Raw genomic sequence first — 16,715 nt, forward strand, 5'->3', positions numbered from 1 at the left:
GTGTGTAAGTATAATCTAACTTCTGCACCATTTCAGTGCAGTAATGTGTTCATTGTAAATAAGTATTACAGTAGTTGTATTACATGTTTATTACCTTATAAATAAATAAAAAACTTTTTTATTTTAAATTCAGTGCATTAGTATTTGTAAAATGACTCTTAGTGTTCATTAAAAAATGACGATCATTCCACTTGGGACCTGTGGAATGGTACATTAGCTTATTTGTTTTAGTTGTAAATATTTGTCATGTATTGTTGTTTTTCTGACATGTTCCACATCCTGGAGGACCTCCTCACTACGGATCAATTGGAATGAAAGTAAATCTAATCTAATCTAACCTAGTGAAATCGTTATTTTACGAGGGTAAGTCCATTATTATCCGCAAAGTAGTTATAAAAATTTATTGTAATCAAATTAGGAAACTTACAAGAACATCATTTTTCGACATAGTCTCCTTGGGTTTAAACGTACTTGGTGCATTGTAGTACAAGCTTCCTGATGCCCTCATGAAAGAAGATTCTCGGTTGAGCTGCGAGCCAGGAATGCACGGCTTCTTTCACTGCTTCGTCAGAGGCAAATCGACGGACCGTTAATGCCTGTTTGAGTGGACAAAACAAGGGATAGTCAGAAGGGGCAAGATTGGGACTATACGGAGGATGATAAAGTACTTCAAATTTGAGTTTCTGGAGTCTTTCAGCAGTGTGGGCAGCAGTATGCGGACGGTCATTGTCGTGTAACATCACAACACCTTTTTGACACCAATCCTCGGCGTTTGCTTCGAATTGCGGGCTTTAACCTGGCAGTAAGCATCTAACGTACACTGTTTATTGCTGTGCCCCTTTCCCCATAATGTTCCAGTTCTGGACCTTGTGCGTCCCAAAAAACCGTAAGCATCAGTTTTCCTGCAGACGTGTGGATCTCGTACTTTTTCTTGCACGGCGAATTTGGATGTCTCCATTCCATACTCTATCGTTTACTCTCCGGCTCGTAATGATGGACCCATGTTTCGTCACCGGTAATTAACCTGACTATGAAGTTGTCCCCTTCGTTACCTTAGTGACCCAAAAGTTTTTTGCAGATGTCCAAGAACGTTTGTTATGCAACTGTGTGGGACGCATCTTGCACAAAGTTTACGGAACCCAAGTCTGTTGTGGATGATTTCGTAGGCGGAACCGTGACTAATTTGCAAACGATGTGCCACTTCGTCAATAGTTAATCGTCTGTCTAAGAGAATCATTTCAAGTGAACGCTCAATGGTTTCTTCATTTGTGGCGGTGAACGGTCGTCCGACTCCTTCATAGTGCGGAAGGGACACTTGTGCGACCATTTCGGAATTTTTTAATCCATTCGTAGACACTCCGTTGTGGCAAATCACTGTTCACGTACTGTACCGAAATTTTTCGATGAATTTCTGCCCCTGATACGCCTTCCGACCACAAAAAACGAATCACTGAACGTAGCTCTTCTTGGGTGCAAATAGACAGCGGAGCAGCCATGATTAACAGCATGGAGATATAAGGAGGGGAGATGGCACTATGGCCGTCTGCTGTACGTCTGTTTGAAGCCGGTGGGCCGCCATGTTTGATTGGTCAAAACAGTGACAGAGCTCTTGTTAGAATTGCGTGTTCTTCATATTTAACGTTATGTCTGCGAAATAATTTCAGATGATGAGAGTTAAAATGTTTACATGCATAACACAATGTCAGAATAGCTTTCTCAGGTGTTTTCGTTTTGTTGTTAATGCGTTTTTGCCCCAGCAGTACAACTGATTTGGTCTCGTTAACTTAAGTGTTTCTTTTGGATACGAACTTCGAATGATGAAAAATAACAGTGTACAAAGCTCTTTTCAAACTCAAATCACCTTTTACTGTATTTGTGTCGATGTAAATTGAAAGCAGAACCCGAAAGCTATGCTAGTTTACATACCGGATGATATTTCTTACTCGTTTACACACTTATACAAAATTTCATTTGTAAATACAAACATCGTTTGTGCTTTGTCAAGAAAAATAAGCATATGAACCCACAGAGCCCTACGAGCTTCATTGATCGGAAATCTGAAATAAAATAAGAAGAAAACAGTTCCACGAAACGTAAACAAGGCCGCACATCTCACGAACATAAACGACAATATTTTACGAACGGGGCCACTTACGCATGGAACGTGATTCCTTTTAACTTGGTAGCACTATTCCAACGGTTAGTACACCCGTAAACAACGCAAACCGGCATTTTAAAATGAAAAAACCTTCAGCAGCTCTACACAATAGCACAATCGGAAACGAGTCTTCTGACCAAACTGCAATGGCGGAGCTCGGTTTCTGTCGGCTTCAAGTTTGTGACGTCGTGGCATCTCCCCTCCTTATACCTCCATGATTAACAGCACGGCAGCGATAATGAAACTAACCTAGCAGCTTCAAAATTGCAAAGATATAACAACAAATAAACAAAGCATGCCTCATCAACGTAAAACGACAGTACTACCAAAATAAACATATAGCTAAATTGCGGATAATAATTGACTTACACTAGTATTTGATACCAATAACAGTCATGGTAAAGAATAACCTAGCAGCTAGAAAAGGCAGTTTGATTTTCAAAACAAGTAAATAACCTAAAATGTTCACATTTAGAGTTTCTTGGTCTCAAATCCTTCGTATATGTTACTGTGGAGACACTCTACTGCTTTTGTTGTTGGTAGCTGAGATCGAAAGCCAAACTGTCTGTTACTCAGTAGTTTATTACTTTCAGAATAATAGTAATTTTGCATACGTATACTGTTCTCTATAACTTTTGATGTAATAGGAATTATTGATATGGATTTATAATTGTCTGAATTTTTTTCACCTTTCTTATACAGGGTGAGTAACTAACTATTGCCACGTAGAATAACTCCGAAAGTATGATAGTAGCTGAAAAGTTTGTGGGACAAATGTTGCATGGGACAACGGGGGCCAGAATATGACGTTGGTTTTTTTGTTGCTAGGTGGGGTCGCGTCAGAGATATGAAGGTCAACTTTGTTTTTTTAAATGGGATGCTATAATTTGGTACTTATTTTCTGATAGAGGCTATCGAGACGAATCCAATGATGTGTCACAGTAAGGTCTTTGATAGTCAACGAAGGTCAAAAAGGTGGCAGGAACGTCCCTTTACAGAAGGTGTTCGAAGAGATGAGCAGTGATATCAATGCAGTGCTGGAATCTTCTTATCATGGATAGAGTGGTATTCCCTATCACATCGGCACTTATCGAAGCATATCCTCTGACAACGCTCTCTCGCATATCGTGCAAATAGTAAATATTCACCAAATACGTGGTATCCATCTAACGTGCCATTGACATGAAACACCATTTGGACGGTTTCGAAATACAACAGTAATAGGGACGGTAAGACTAGTATCGTCGAATCAAGCGAATGTGAGTGATGTATTCCTTCGAAGAACAAGTCGATATGCTTCTCATTTACGGAGAATACCCACGAAATTCAGTGAGAGCTAGAGCCTTATACACTGAAAGATATCCTCAACGTACTCACCCTACACGTCGTACATTTAAATATGCTTCGATAAGTGCCGGTGTGATAGGGAATACCACTCTATCCATGATAAGAAGATTCCAGCACTGCATTGATATCACTGCTCATCTCTTCGAACACCTTCTGTAAAGGGACGTTCATGCCACCTTTGTGACCTTCGTTGACCTTCAAAGACCTTACTGTTACACATCATTGGATTCATCTGGATAGCCGCTATCAGAAAATAAGTACCAAACTATAGCATCCCATTTAAAAAAGCAAAGTTGACCTTCATATCTCTCAGGCGCTCAGTCCGGGACCGCGCGACTGCTACGGTCGCAGGTCCGAATCCTGCCTCGGGCATGGATGTGTGTGATGTCCTTAGGTTAGTTAGGTTTAAGTAGTTCTAAGTTCTAGGGGACTGATGACCACAGAAGTTAAGTCCCATAGTGCTCAGAGCCATTTGAACCTTCATATCTCTGACGCGACCCCACCTAGCAACAAAAAACCAACGTCATATTCCGGCCCCCATTGTCCCACGCAACTTTTGTCCCACAAGCTTTTCAGTTTCTATCATGCTATCCTTGGTGGCAATAGTTAGTGATTTACCCTGTAAATTGGGTGTGTAACCATCATTTTCAGACATTCAGGGACACACCTTCATTGAGAATACGATTCGCCAGATATGTTAGTGGCATCATGATTTCAAAGGCAATATTGCCAGTTACCCTATAGTAATCCTCTGTTTTTGAGATTTTAAGTTTATTGATAGATTTGATGATGTTACTTGAGGTGAGTTTTAACCAAGAGAATTTTTTGATTGCTGGTGTTCGTTGCTTAAGTTGAGAAACAGCAGCTGAACAATTATTGGAATTATTTGTGGTAAATGAAGAATGGGAACTGGTATAGCTTGTAAAGCATTGGTTAAGGGCACTACAATCTATTGGGGCTGTGTTTTGCCCTTTGCCCATATTGATTTTATAATATTCCAAGTTGATTGACAGTTGTTTTTTGAGCTTGTGATATATTCATCATTTACTTTACATTTAGCTGATTCTGTTTCATATTTGAACAGCTTCATATGGGTCATATAGTGTTCCCTGGCTTCCACACTTTTAGTAGTCTTATTTTTGTGCATAAGTAGCAGTATCCTTATTTGTTCGAGCATTTGAGTGTACCACTTGTTAGAGTGCTGAAGTTTCTGTCTGTTGCTAGGGAAGCCTATTTTTGTGACAAACGGACGATGCCCATCTACTGTATTTTTAATTATAGATAAAACGTAGAGAATCATTCATCAAGATTTTTTATTATATTCGGCCAATCTTCTACCTTCAGTTCATGTTTCAATTGCTCAAAACTGCCCTCAGTTAATATACTATATGTGACTAACGGTTTAGTACTCTCAGATTTCGTGCTGCCTATTCTGACCTATATTCCTTTACAATCAGAAAACGCGAACTTAATGTGACTGTGAAGTGGAAACGCGAAGGAGCAGCCGCATCTAAAGCATGACTAGGAGACCTCAAGTACTGACAGACAGGAACTGCGAAGGGCGGTTGTAAAAAATGGCATGAAATCAGCGGGAGGAATCACTCGTGAGTTCCAAAATGCTACTATCAGTCCATCTAGCATACTGACAGTGCATAGGGAGTTGAAAAGAATGGGGTAGAATGGTCGAGCAGCTCCCAATAAGCCACGTCACTGGACAGTGGATGACTGGAAACGAATGACTTCGTGTGGTGAATCACCATATACACTGTGGCAAACCGATAGGAGGATTTGACGGTATATTGATAATTTTTACTTATGGACCGTAATATTACATGAAACTGAGGAACACAGGACTACAAAAATGGAGGAAGATTTGAATTTGGCACGTGCTTGGGGAACATTACCAGCCGTCATGTGTAGTGTCAATAGTGAATTGGAGAAGAGGTGGTATTACTGTATGGGCATATTTTTCGTAGTTAGTGTTACCCCCTTGTTGAGCTTAACCTGAGAGCACTAAAGGGGGGAAAATGTTGCATTGCTACTAAAACATAGTAAATTCTACGACTCCAAATTTTATTCAAAGGAAATCATAATTTATAGGCTATGCACTAGTTAATTACAATTATTAAAGCTCCAGTGGTATGTTATATACAAAATAAGTAGAAAATGTCCTGTTTTATGAACTATAATGACAACTTCACTGCTTGAAATGTTACAAGAAAAGAAGTTATAATTAATGTTATATGTTAGTTACCAATTACTATAACTCCACAGGTACACGAAATGAGCAGAGAATCTTCAGTTGTAGAAGCTATTATTACTCTCTAAGCATGACCTTACTCTGTCTTCCACTGTCACCCAAGGACTATTTTTCTGATGCCTTATTCTCCTCATTTGCTGCTTCAAAGTCTGGGTCTACATCACTGTCATCTATTTACAGATCACTATCTTCCTTTCCACTAAATTTTCCATTGTCTGTGACTTTGTCAGCTTCTTCGAACAAACCACAAAGTATGTTAGTATCAAAATCAAACTGAGCACCATCCATATTATGCTAGTTTCAGTAGCAAAAGACGTGATCAACACAGAATTGGGGCAGTGTGATGTAAACTAACACTATTTTAACTGTGATTGCTTGATATTTCACCAAAGATGCCACACTAAGATAAATTCTAAGCTATATAACAAAAATACTGACTATTAGAAAACTGGCACACCATGACTAAACATCGTTAATATTTACGACAAGAGCATCAGTGTCAGCAAACCACCCGAGTCGGTCAATAAATAATTCAACCATTGCTAATAGCAATGTTTGCTATGAAGGTACTAAAGAGCACGTGTCGCTCATGTGTTCAGGTTAGCGGGAAGAGCGAAGGGATGCCAGCTGCAATCGTAAATTTTACGAGGATTTGACAATCTAAGGTCAAGAAAACGCTAACTGCGATAGAATATGAACACATTTCATAGCATTATGTACTACATACAGAAAAGGAACAGTTCGGAGACGATGACTGAGTGTATCAGCATGATTGTATGATTGTCTACCTCTACGTACATACTCTGCAAGCCGCCATATGGTGCATGGCGAAGGGTACGTTGTACCACTACTATAGTTCGTGTCATGTAGGACAGCGGCCCTATTTTCAGGCGTTCTGCGCATCCCCCGAAATTAACTGCTAGCAGCTAATAAGACTTTTCCCCTTTTTGAGCGGCTAGTCGCAAGTTACAAAGTAGACTGCGAGACTCTCTCTCCATCGTGCTGCGCTGTTGCCATATTTAGCGACAATGCAGTTTCATTCACTGAGACGTCGATGTTACTTTTGTGTAGTAGAATAGTTGTGAACTTGTATCTGTAAATGTTTTAGTATGATTTCCAAATGAATATGTCAGGTGACGGCAATAAACGTGAAGTTCCTCACAAGTGTGCCTATGAAGTCTTAGCTGAGCGACTGGATTCGTGATTTCCTGTCAGAAAGATCACAGTATGTAGTAATCCACGGAAAATGATCGCGTAAAACAGAAGTGATATCTGGCTTTTGCAAGGAAGTGTTATATGCTCTTCTCTGTTCCTGATCTAATAAACGATTTAGGAGATAATCTAAGCAGCCTCTTAGACTGTTTGCAGATGATGTTGTGACTTACCGTCTTATAAAGTCATCAGATAATTGAAATAAATTACAAAACGACTTACACAAGACGGCTGTGTGGTGAGAAAAGTGGCAATTGAGTCTAAATAATGAAAAGTCTGAAGTTATCCCCATGAGTACTAAAAGGAATCAACAAAATTTCGGTTTACGAGATAAAACACACAAATCTAAAAGCTGTAAATTCAACTAAATACTTAGGGATTACAATTACGAATAACTTAAATTGCAACTATCACATGGATAACGTTGTTTGGAAATCAAACCAAAGACTGCGATTTATTGGTAGAACACTTACAAAATGCAACGGCTCTATTAAAGAGACCACTTACACCACGCTTTTCCGCCCTTTTCTGGAGTATTGCTGTCCGGTGTGGGATCCACGGCAGGTAGGATTGATCGAAAAAGTTCAAAGAAGGGCAGCTCGTTTTGTACTATCGCAGAATAGGGGAGAGACTGCCGCGAATATGATACACTAATTGGTGTGGCTGTCATCAAAACAAAGGCGTCTTTCATTGTGGCAGGATCTTCTCATGACATTGCAGTCTCCAGCTTTCTCCTTAGAGTGTGAAAATACTTTACCTACATAGAAGGAATGCTCACAATAATAAAATAAGAGAAATTAGAGCTCACACGGAAATATTAAAGTGTACGTGTTACCCGCGCAACATTCGAGAGTGGACAAACTGCCTATTGGCTTCTGTCTCGGGTTCTTCGGCCGATGTTCATCTAATGATTTTTCTGACGTTTCGCTAGCACGAGTGGCTGGCATTGTCAAAGCTTCACCCTCCATTGCCGGTGGTGAACTGGAGGCGAGCTCGCGGCCGCAGACTGTATGTACCTGGCGCGCCAACGTCCGAGGGCTTCTCCGCGGTCATTTCCGGTGCGGTTCTCCTCTTGCTACCTGCGACGGTCGTTGGCTGCAGTACGGGAAGCCAGGATCCGTTTACCTTAAGGCTTTCCTCTTTCTTGTTGAAACTGTTCGCGTGTTTTTGTATTTCTACAGCTTCTCTGAACAAGCGCGTGTGATAGTGCTTCTCCACAGCCAGAACTTCCGTGTCGGCGAATTTTATTACGTGGTCGGTCTCATTCAGTGGTGGCCAACTTCTTCATGGAACAATTCGAAGCACAGGCACTGGACTCGGCGACTTGCAAACCTAAGGTGTGGTACAGGTACGTCGATGATACTTTCGTGGTGTGGAGCCATGGTGAAGAACAGCTCGGTGAATTCCTGAGACACTTGAACAGCCTCCATGCCAACATAACATTTACCATGGAAGTAGAAAAGGACAAGAAACTGCCATTTCTAGATGTGCTGGTCACAAGGGACGGCGAAAACCTGGGACACAGCGTGTATCGAAAACCGACACACACGGACCGATACCTGCACAAACTGTCAAACCACCACCTGAGCCAGAAAAGAGGCATGATTAGTACGCTCGTAACGAGAGCAGGACGAATATGTGAGCCTCAACACCTCAAACGAGAAATGCAACACCTGGAAACTGTTCTGAGGAGCAATGGGTACTCCACAAATTACATTAGAAGTGTAACAGAGCCAAACACTCGGCGAAGTAAGGAACCAGAAAAAGAAATGTCGGGTACGGCCTTTCTGCCATACATTCCCAGAGTGACGGACAGAATCGGCCGTATATTGCGCAAACACGGCGTAAAGACGATTTTCAAACCGACAAGGAAGATCAAAGAGTGTCTTAGATCGGCGAAGGAGAAAAGAGACCCACTTGCAATGTCGGGAATATACCGTATACATTGCACATGCGGAAAAGTTTATGTCGGAATGACTGGACGATCCATTAACACCAGGATCAAAGAGCATAAGCGACATTGCAGGTTGGGGCAGGTGGAGAAATCGGCCGTGGCGGAGCACGCACTGAATGAGACCGACCACGTAATAAAATTCGCCGACACGGAAGTTCTGGCTGTGGAGAAGCACTATCACACGCGCTTGTTAAGAGAAGCTGTAGAAATCCAAAAACACGCGAACAGTTTCAACAAGAAAGAGGAAAGCCTTAAGGTAAACGGGTCCTGGCTTCCCATACGCCGGCCGGTGTGGCCGTGCGGTTCTAAGCGCGTCAGTTTGGAACCGCGTGACCGCTACGGTCGCAGGTTCGAATCCTGCCTCGGGCATGGATGTGTGTGATGTCCTTAGGTTAGTTAGGTTTGAGTAGTTCTAAGTTCTAGGGGACTGATGACCGCAGTAGTTAAGTCCCATAGTGCTCAGAGCCATTTGAACCATTTGAGCTTCCCGTACTGCAGCCAACGACCGTCGCAGGTAGCAAGAGGGAACCGCACCGGAAATGACCGCGGAGAAGCCCTCGGACGTTGGCGCGCGAGGTACATATAGTCTGCGGCCGCGAGCTCGCCTCCAGTTCACCACCGGCAATGGAGGGTGAAGCTTTGACAATGCCAGCCACTCGTGCTGGCGAAACGTCAGAAAAATCATTAGATGAACGTCGGCCAAAGAACCCGAGACAGAAGCCAATAGGCAGTTTGTCAACTAGTGGCCACGAAAGCCTTAACAATTTTGTATTCGAGAGTGGAACAATAGAAAAATAGTTTGAAAGGTGGTTCTATAAACGCTCTCCCAGGCATTTATCTGTGAATTGCGGAGTAGTCACGTAGATGCAGATGTAGATGCTTCACAAGAAGTCGAGGAGATCTGTGTCCCGCGTTTATAACTGTTTGAAATGTGAACCTGAGACCGGTACATCTATTTTTGACATTCTGAAGACTCAAGAAGGAACTGCAGAAGCACCTATCGGGAAAAGAACTGTACCGAGAGTAGTAAACGAAAGTGTCGGAACTATAGACACCTCAGGAAAATTCTTTTTCGTGTCGCCAGACAGCATCGAAATCGCGATAAGGCTGTAACACAAATAGTTGGTTTTGACAACGAATTTTTTAAAGCTCTCCATGTCTGAAATGTATACAAGGAGGAAATACCTAACATCACGAAAACTTCTTACAATTATGCCTGAGCAAACTGGCCTCAAAGGTAGCACTTCGTCAATGCAAAGAATTTTGAAAGACATTGGTTTCAAATACGTTAAGAAAATAGTTTTTATTTGAATGAAGTGACATAGAAGCTCCACGAATCATGTCCCTTATAAAGATGCACTAAACAAGATGACGTGGTAGTTCTACAATGTTATCTTGATGAAACATGGGTCCATGAAGACCAGCTGGAAATTGAGTTATGGTACTGTCGGTTTTAAAGTACACATAGGGAAAGGTTCTCGCCTAGTTATTCTGCATGCTGGTTGTTCTTCTGATTTGGTTTCTGAGAATAAACTCGTATTTAGGTGTAATAAAAACTGTAGTGACTACCATTCGGATATGAACGCTGTCACTTTCAAGAAGTGGTTCACTGAACAATTCTTGCCATACCTTGCTTCCAAGTAGGTCATTGTAACTACCAAGCCAGTTATGGTACAGAGAAATGACCAAGTACGAGCACCAGGAAAGGGGTCATTGTGCTCTGGCTGAAAAATAAAAATACTCCAGACAATATAAGCCAGACTAGTGCTGAACTCCTGCAGCTCATTAACTTGTAAAAGTCACCCAACAGAATGTACATACTTGACTTTATTGCATGTGAATGTGGTCACAGAGTTTTGCGTTTATCCACAAATCACTGTCAATATAATCCGATAGAATTAATTTGTGCACAGGTAACAAGCTATGTGGGGAAAAAAAATCAAGATAACAGACACTGAAACGCTTGTGCCCCTTCAGTGTGGGCACGCTGAAAAGTTTCCGAAATAAGACTTTGACAGGGAGGTGAAGCCTTGAACCTATCATCTTAATTTACGGTCACATGGTTCGGACATGGGCTCGATTGGTAGATGGTATTACGACGTAGATTTCGAAACAAAGTAGAGTAATGATCTTTCTTGGTTGTAAAGGCCCATGGTTTGAAAATGTTTATGTCAGCATATCAATTGCATATACATACTACATGAGAACTTCCTAACTTTTATTGATTAGGAATACTTATCCTATGATGTATTCAGACTACAATGTTCAACACATTGCTCAAGGAGACATTAAGCTTTTCTTTAATTACTCGAGAGAATGCAGCCGGATACATTCGTCATAAACTCCAATATTTCGACACGTAAACCCCAGTCATTTTCAAGGCACGAATTGTAAAACGCCTTAAAACGAAAGGGAGGGATACCTGTTGAGATATCGGTGGTTTTCTGCGTTATCGGTCAGCGTTCCGTCGAGTTATTTACAAAAGGTGGTTAACTGTTAGCTTGTTCAATGGATCATAAATGCGTTCTCTCACTGTAATGTCGAACAAATTAGTTTAAACTGTTAATGCCCATTGACACAGAAAAATATGATAACATAATGACAATTTTTACGATAGTCTTTTGCACTAGTCTTTGCTACCAGAAATTCTTTTTTCCACGAACATTTACATTGAGCTGCAGTGAGACACATCTACATACGCGCGTTATACACAATGGAAAAAATTATATTTAGTAGAAGCAGTTGTCCAACAAATACAATGATTTCGGTTTCAATCTGAAGATTTTTTACTTATAATATAGTCCAAATCGCAATAAATGGCAGTTATTGCAACCATTTTCGATGACCTTGTCGTTAGACAGTACTCGTTTGGAGAAAAGTTGTACTTGACGTCTTCAAAAACCTGCGTCAGCTGTTCTCACCTTCCGACGCAACACAGACGATTACTATGAAGCAGTGGACACAACCTCAAGACGTAAAGTAATATTTATTTCATGTAGACGTCTGATCGAAACCGGCTTTAAAATGTACTATTCCCTCGTATATTTGAACGTATAATACGATGTACCAAAGGCAAATGGACCTGCCTGTTGTCCGCAGTAACACAGTTTGGCAACACAGACTTTTGTTTGCCTGCTCTCTGCCGTCAGCCATGCGCAAACCTTATCCCCTCCACGCTTCCCTCTCGTTCCGCCTCTATGCGCGGAAGCGACATCCTACGTGACATGGGCTATAGTCATTTTGCTTGCTGTCCCACTCGCAAGTAGAGCGAGAGAAAACCAATTTATCTTTTCATATGTTCTCGATCTGTAGGCAGAAAGAAAATAATTAATATTTCCTGCAAATGCGAGCTAAGGTGCCATGACTGTCAAACCTGTATTCATGTTTTCGCACACAGTTGTATCGATTCGACAATAAAGATGAAAATTTGTAAACACGCCTATCTTATTTGATGAGTCACAGCTACCTAAAATGACAGTGATGCCGAATGCTCGAACAGCAGTTTCGTTATAAATTAATTGGGCCGTTCTGAACACCAAAGCATAATAATGAAACAGCTACAAAATACAAATACGGCGAAAGCATCTACAAGTAAGGGAGCTAAACGAGAAAGATTGGTTTGATATTTTCTTCAGCTTGCGAATGAAGCTGAATCTGACGAAGAATTTGAAATTATTAACAAAGCAGAAAGACCCCTATTACCAAAGATTCGGACCCTGAAATCCTCGTCGACTTTTGCACCACTTTCGCTGACAAAAAAAAAAAAAAAAAAAAAAAAAAAATGTAAGTTCGAACCTCAAAGAAGGTTTGTGTCTACGAAATAAATCACGCAATAGGCCACCTGTGTCGGTTGTGAATCCCGATGCCTGTGAACAGGAAGCAATTACAACTTAATTGTGACTGAAGAAACATAATGAGGAAGAGAAAAATGTGCCCAGTTCTTAGTGTTGTCTTACCGAAATAAACCAAGAAACTTTCGAGATGGTAATGGGTAGAGAGCACTTCTTCATGCGGTAAGTAGAAGCGGTTCTCTAGACTTGACTATTTTAAGTAAGTTACTAGTGCAGAGAAATAACACTGTAAAGTGTAGTTCTGCCGTACGTTCGTGGTTGATGGCGCGGACCGATCTAGGCCAAGGTAACGCAGTTTTACAATGCTACATGAGTTATGTCACTTTTTCCAATCTGGTTGCTCTGCATTACTCCCACAAATTCCTTAACTTTCATCAGATCGTTTCTCTGTGCACCGGTGATAAAATGTACTTGTTGCTAGAATGTTCTGTAATCTAGGTTGTACGAAAGAAATGCCAATGTCCTTGTCTCGTTGGACACACCGGTTCTTGTCAAATCACAGAAGTTAAGCAAAATCTGTCGTGGCCAGCATGTGGTTGGGTAACTGCATGGGTACACCAATTACTATTGGCATATAGCCTACCCCTCACGGATAGTCGATACCGAACTTAACGTCCCCATGCGACAGACGAATCACAATCAGTGCCAGCATCGGGTTTCACCCTCTCCCTTCTTCATCATTATCCAACATAAACATGATACCACACTACACACACCGGTTACAGTCACCTACACTTCTCGGATAAACTTAAACACACAACTCTCACACTTTGCGAAGGATCGAAAAAGTTCAAAGAAGGGCAGCTCGTTTTGTACTATCGCGAAATAGGGGAGAGACTGCCGCTGATATGATACGCGAATTGCGGTGGCTGTCATCAAAATAAAGGCGCCTTTCATTGTGGAAGGATCTTCTCATGAAATTGCAGTCTCCAGCTTTCTCCTCAGAGTGTGAAAATACTTTACCTACATAGGGAGGAATGCTCACCATAATAAAATAAGAGAAATTAGAGCTGGTATATAGTACTATTGGCCTTTACGGCAAAGGGGAGGAAGGAGTGGCGTAAAGATCCTGATCATCAGACTTTGTGCCAGTGGCTTGCATTAAATTCAGGGACCTTTCCGGAGTGTCTCATGTGATACTGTGCCCGCTGACGGATAAAAATGTTTTTGTTTATAAAGTCAGTACTGCACTTAACGACTGAGTGTCCACTTGAAATTTGCACATTAGTTTAACAACGTTCAGTGATCCGTATTTTGCTTTCCGAAGATGAAATGTTTCCTCGAATAATTTTACATTATGGTGAAAGTTGAATGAACGGCGAACATTTTTAAAAGTGGATAGAAGAGTTCAAAAACTGCCGAGCCTCAGTGACTGACGAGCAACTTTCTGGCCGGCCAGAAGTATCAACTCCTTCGCTTGAAACCCGCATTGATGACGTTATTGGTGAAGAACGTCATGTTACAATTGAACACATAGCAAAAATAGTTGCAGTAAGTGTTGCCACAGTTCATAACGTTATCAGTAACAAGTTCAAGTACAGCAAAACAAGTGCAAGGTGTCCCCCCGAAAGGGTTTACGCAACAACACAAGGAAACGGGAAAGATTATAACGTGCGATGAAACTTGGGTTCACGATTTTGGACCAGAGTCCGAAAGAGAACGCATGGAACGGAAGCACACTAATTCACCTGTTCGAAAGAAATTCAGAACGCAAGCATCAGCGGAAATGTCATATTGATCGTTTTTGGGATGTCCAAGATGGCCTCTTTTGTGATTACTTAGAAGATTAGTTTACAACAAACACTGCAAACTACCCAGACATGTTGATGAACAAAGTTAAGCCAGCAATGAGAGAACAAGAAAAGGCGTACAAAATTGTTAAGGCTTTCGTGGCCACTTGTTGACAAACTGCCTATTGGCTTCTGTCTCGGGTTCTTCGGCCGACGTTCATCTAATGATTTTTCTGACGTTTCGCCAGCACGAGTGGCTGGCATTGTCAAAGCTTCACCCTCCATTGCCGGTGGTGAACTGGAGGCGAGCTCGCGGCCGCAGGCTATATGTACCTAGCGCGCCAACGTCCGAGGGCTTCTCCGCGGTCATTTCCGGTGCGTTTCTTCTCTTGCTACCTGCGACGGTCGTTCGCTGCAGTACGGGAAGCCAGGATCCGTTTACCTTAAGGCTTTCCTCTTTCTTGTTGAAACTGTTCGCGTGTTTTTGTATTTCTACAGCTTCTCTGAACAAGCGCGTGTGATAGTGCTTCTCTACAGACAGAACTTCCGTGTCGGCGAATTTTATTACGTGGTCGGTCTCATTCAGTGCGTGCTCCGCCACGGCCGATTTCTCCACCTGCCCCAACCTGCAATGTCGCTTATGCTCTTTGATCCTGGTGTTAATGGATCGTCCAGTCATTCCGACATAAACTTTTCCGCATGTGCAAGGTATACGGTATATTCCCGACATTGCAAGTGGGTCTCTTTTCTCCTTCGCCGATCTAAGACACTCTTTGATCTTCCTTGTCGGTTTGAAAATCGTCTTTACGCCGTGTTTGCGCAATATACGGCCGATTCTGTCCGTCACTCTGGGAATGTATGGCAGAAAGGCCGTACCCGACATTTCTTTTTCTGTTTCCTTACTTCGCCGAGTGTTTGGCTCTGTTACACTTCTAATGTAATTTGTGGAGTACCCATTGCTCCTCAGAACAGTTTCCAGGTGTTGCATTTCTCGTTTGAGGTGTTGAGGCTCACATATTCGTCCTGCTCTCGTTACGAGCGTACTAATCATGCCTCTTTTCTGGCTCGGGTGGTGGTTTGACAGTTTGTGCAGGTATCGGTCCGTGTGTGTCGGTTTTCGATACACGCTGTGTCCCAGGTTTTCGCCGTCCCTTGTGACCAGCACATCTAGAAATGGCAGTTTCTTGTCCTTTTCTACTTCCTTGGTAAATGTTATGTTGGCATGGAGGCTGTTCAAGTGTCTCAGGAATTCACCGAGCTGTTCTTCACCATGGCTCCACACCACGAAAGTATCATCGACGTACCTGTACCACACCTTAGGTTTGCAAGTCGCCGAGTCCAGCTCCTCCATGCATGTCTCACCACGAGCTATTTCACGTGGAATGGCGATTTCTACAAACAGCTGGAAGGCGTCGCCATGGGTAGTCCTCTCAGTCCAGTGGTGGCCAACTTCTTCATGGAAAAATTCGAAGCACAGGCACTGGACGGATCCTGTCTTCCCGTACTGCAGCGAACGACCGTCGCAGGTAGCAAGAGAAGAAACGCACCGGAAATGACCGCGGAGAAGCCCTCGGACGTTGGCGCGCCAGGTACATATAGTCTGCGGCCGCGAGCTCGCCTCCAGTTCACCACCGGCAATGGAGGGTGAAGCTTTGACAATGCCAGCCACTCGTGCTGGCGAAACGTCAGAAAAATCATTAGATGAACGTCGGCCGAAGAACCCGAGACAGAAGCCAATAGGCAGTTTGTCAAGAAAAGGCGTGATATGGCTACACGTGAGTGTTCGCCCTCACACAGCACAGCTGACTCAAGAACCATTGAAAAGATGGGTAGGGAGGTACTTACTCATCCTCCCTTCATTCCAGGTTTGACGTCCTTCATTTTATTGGTTCACTCAAGGAGGCATAACGTGGTAAAAAAAATAACAACGAGGAGGTCAAAGAATTTATGGGAAAGTGGCTCAAACTACAGGAATAATACTTCTTTGCATCAGGTATAAAAATTAGTTCATCGTTGGGACAAGTGTATTAATATTGGTGGGGATTATGTTGAGAAGTAGTAAAGCCTCACCTTGCAAAAATATAGAGTTTTTCTACATCAATGCGTCTAATTACTGAATGTCCCTCGTATAAATATTCATCATTGCCGTAGATGTGGAATCTGGAACAACAGGTGGCTTACAACATGTTCATGTTATTTGTGT

This window comes from Schistocerca cancellata, chromosome 4 (genome assembly GCF_023864275.1).
Source record: "Schistocerca cancellata isolate TAMUIC-IGC-003103 chromosome 4, iqSchCanc2.1, whole genome shotgun sequence".
Taxonomy (NCBI): Eukaryota; Metazoa; Arthropoda; class Insecta; order Orthoptera; family Acrididae; genus Schistocerca; species Schistocerca cancellata.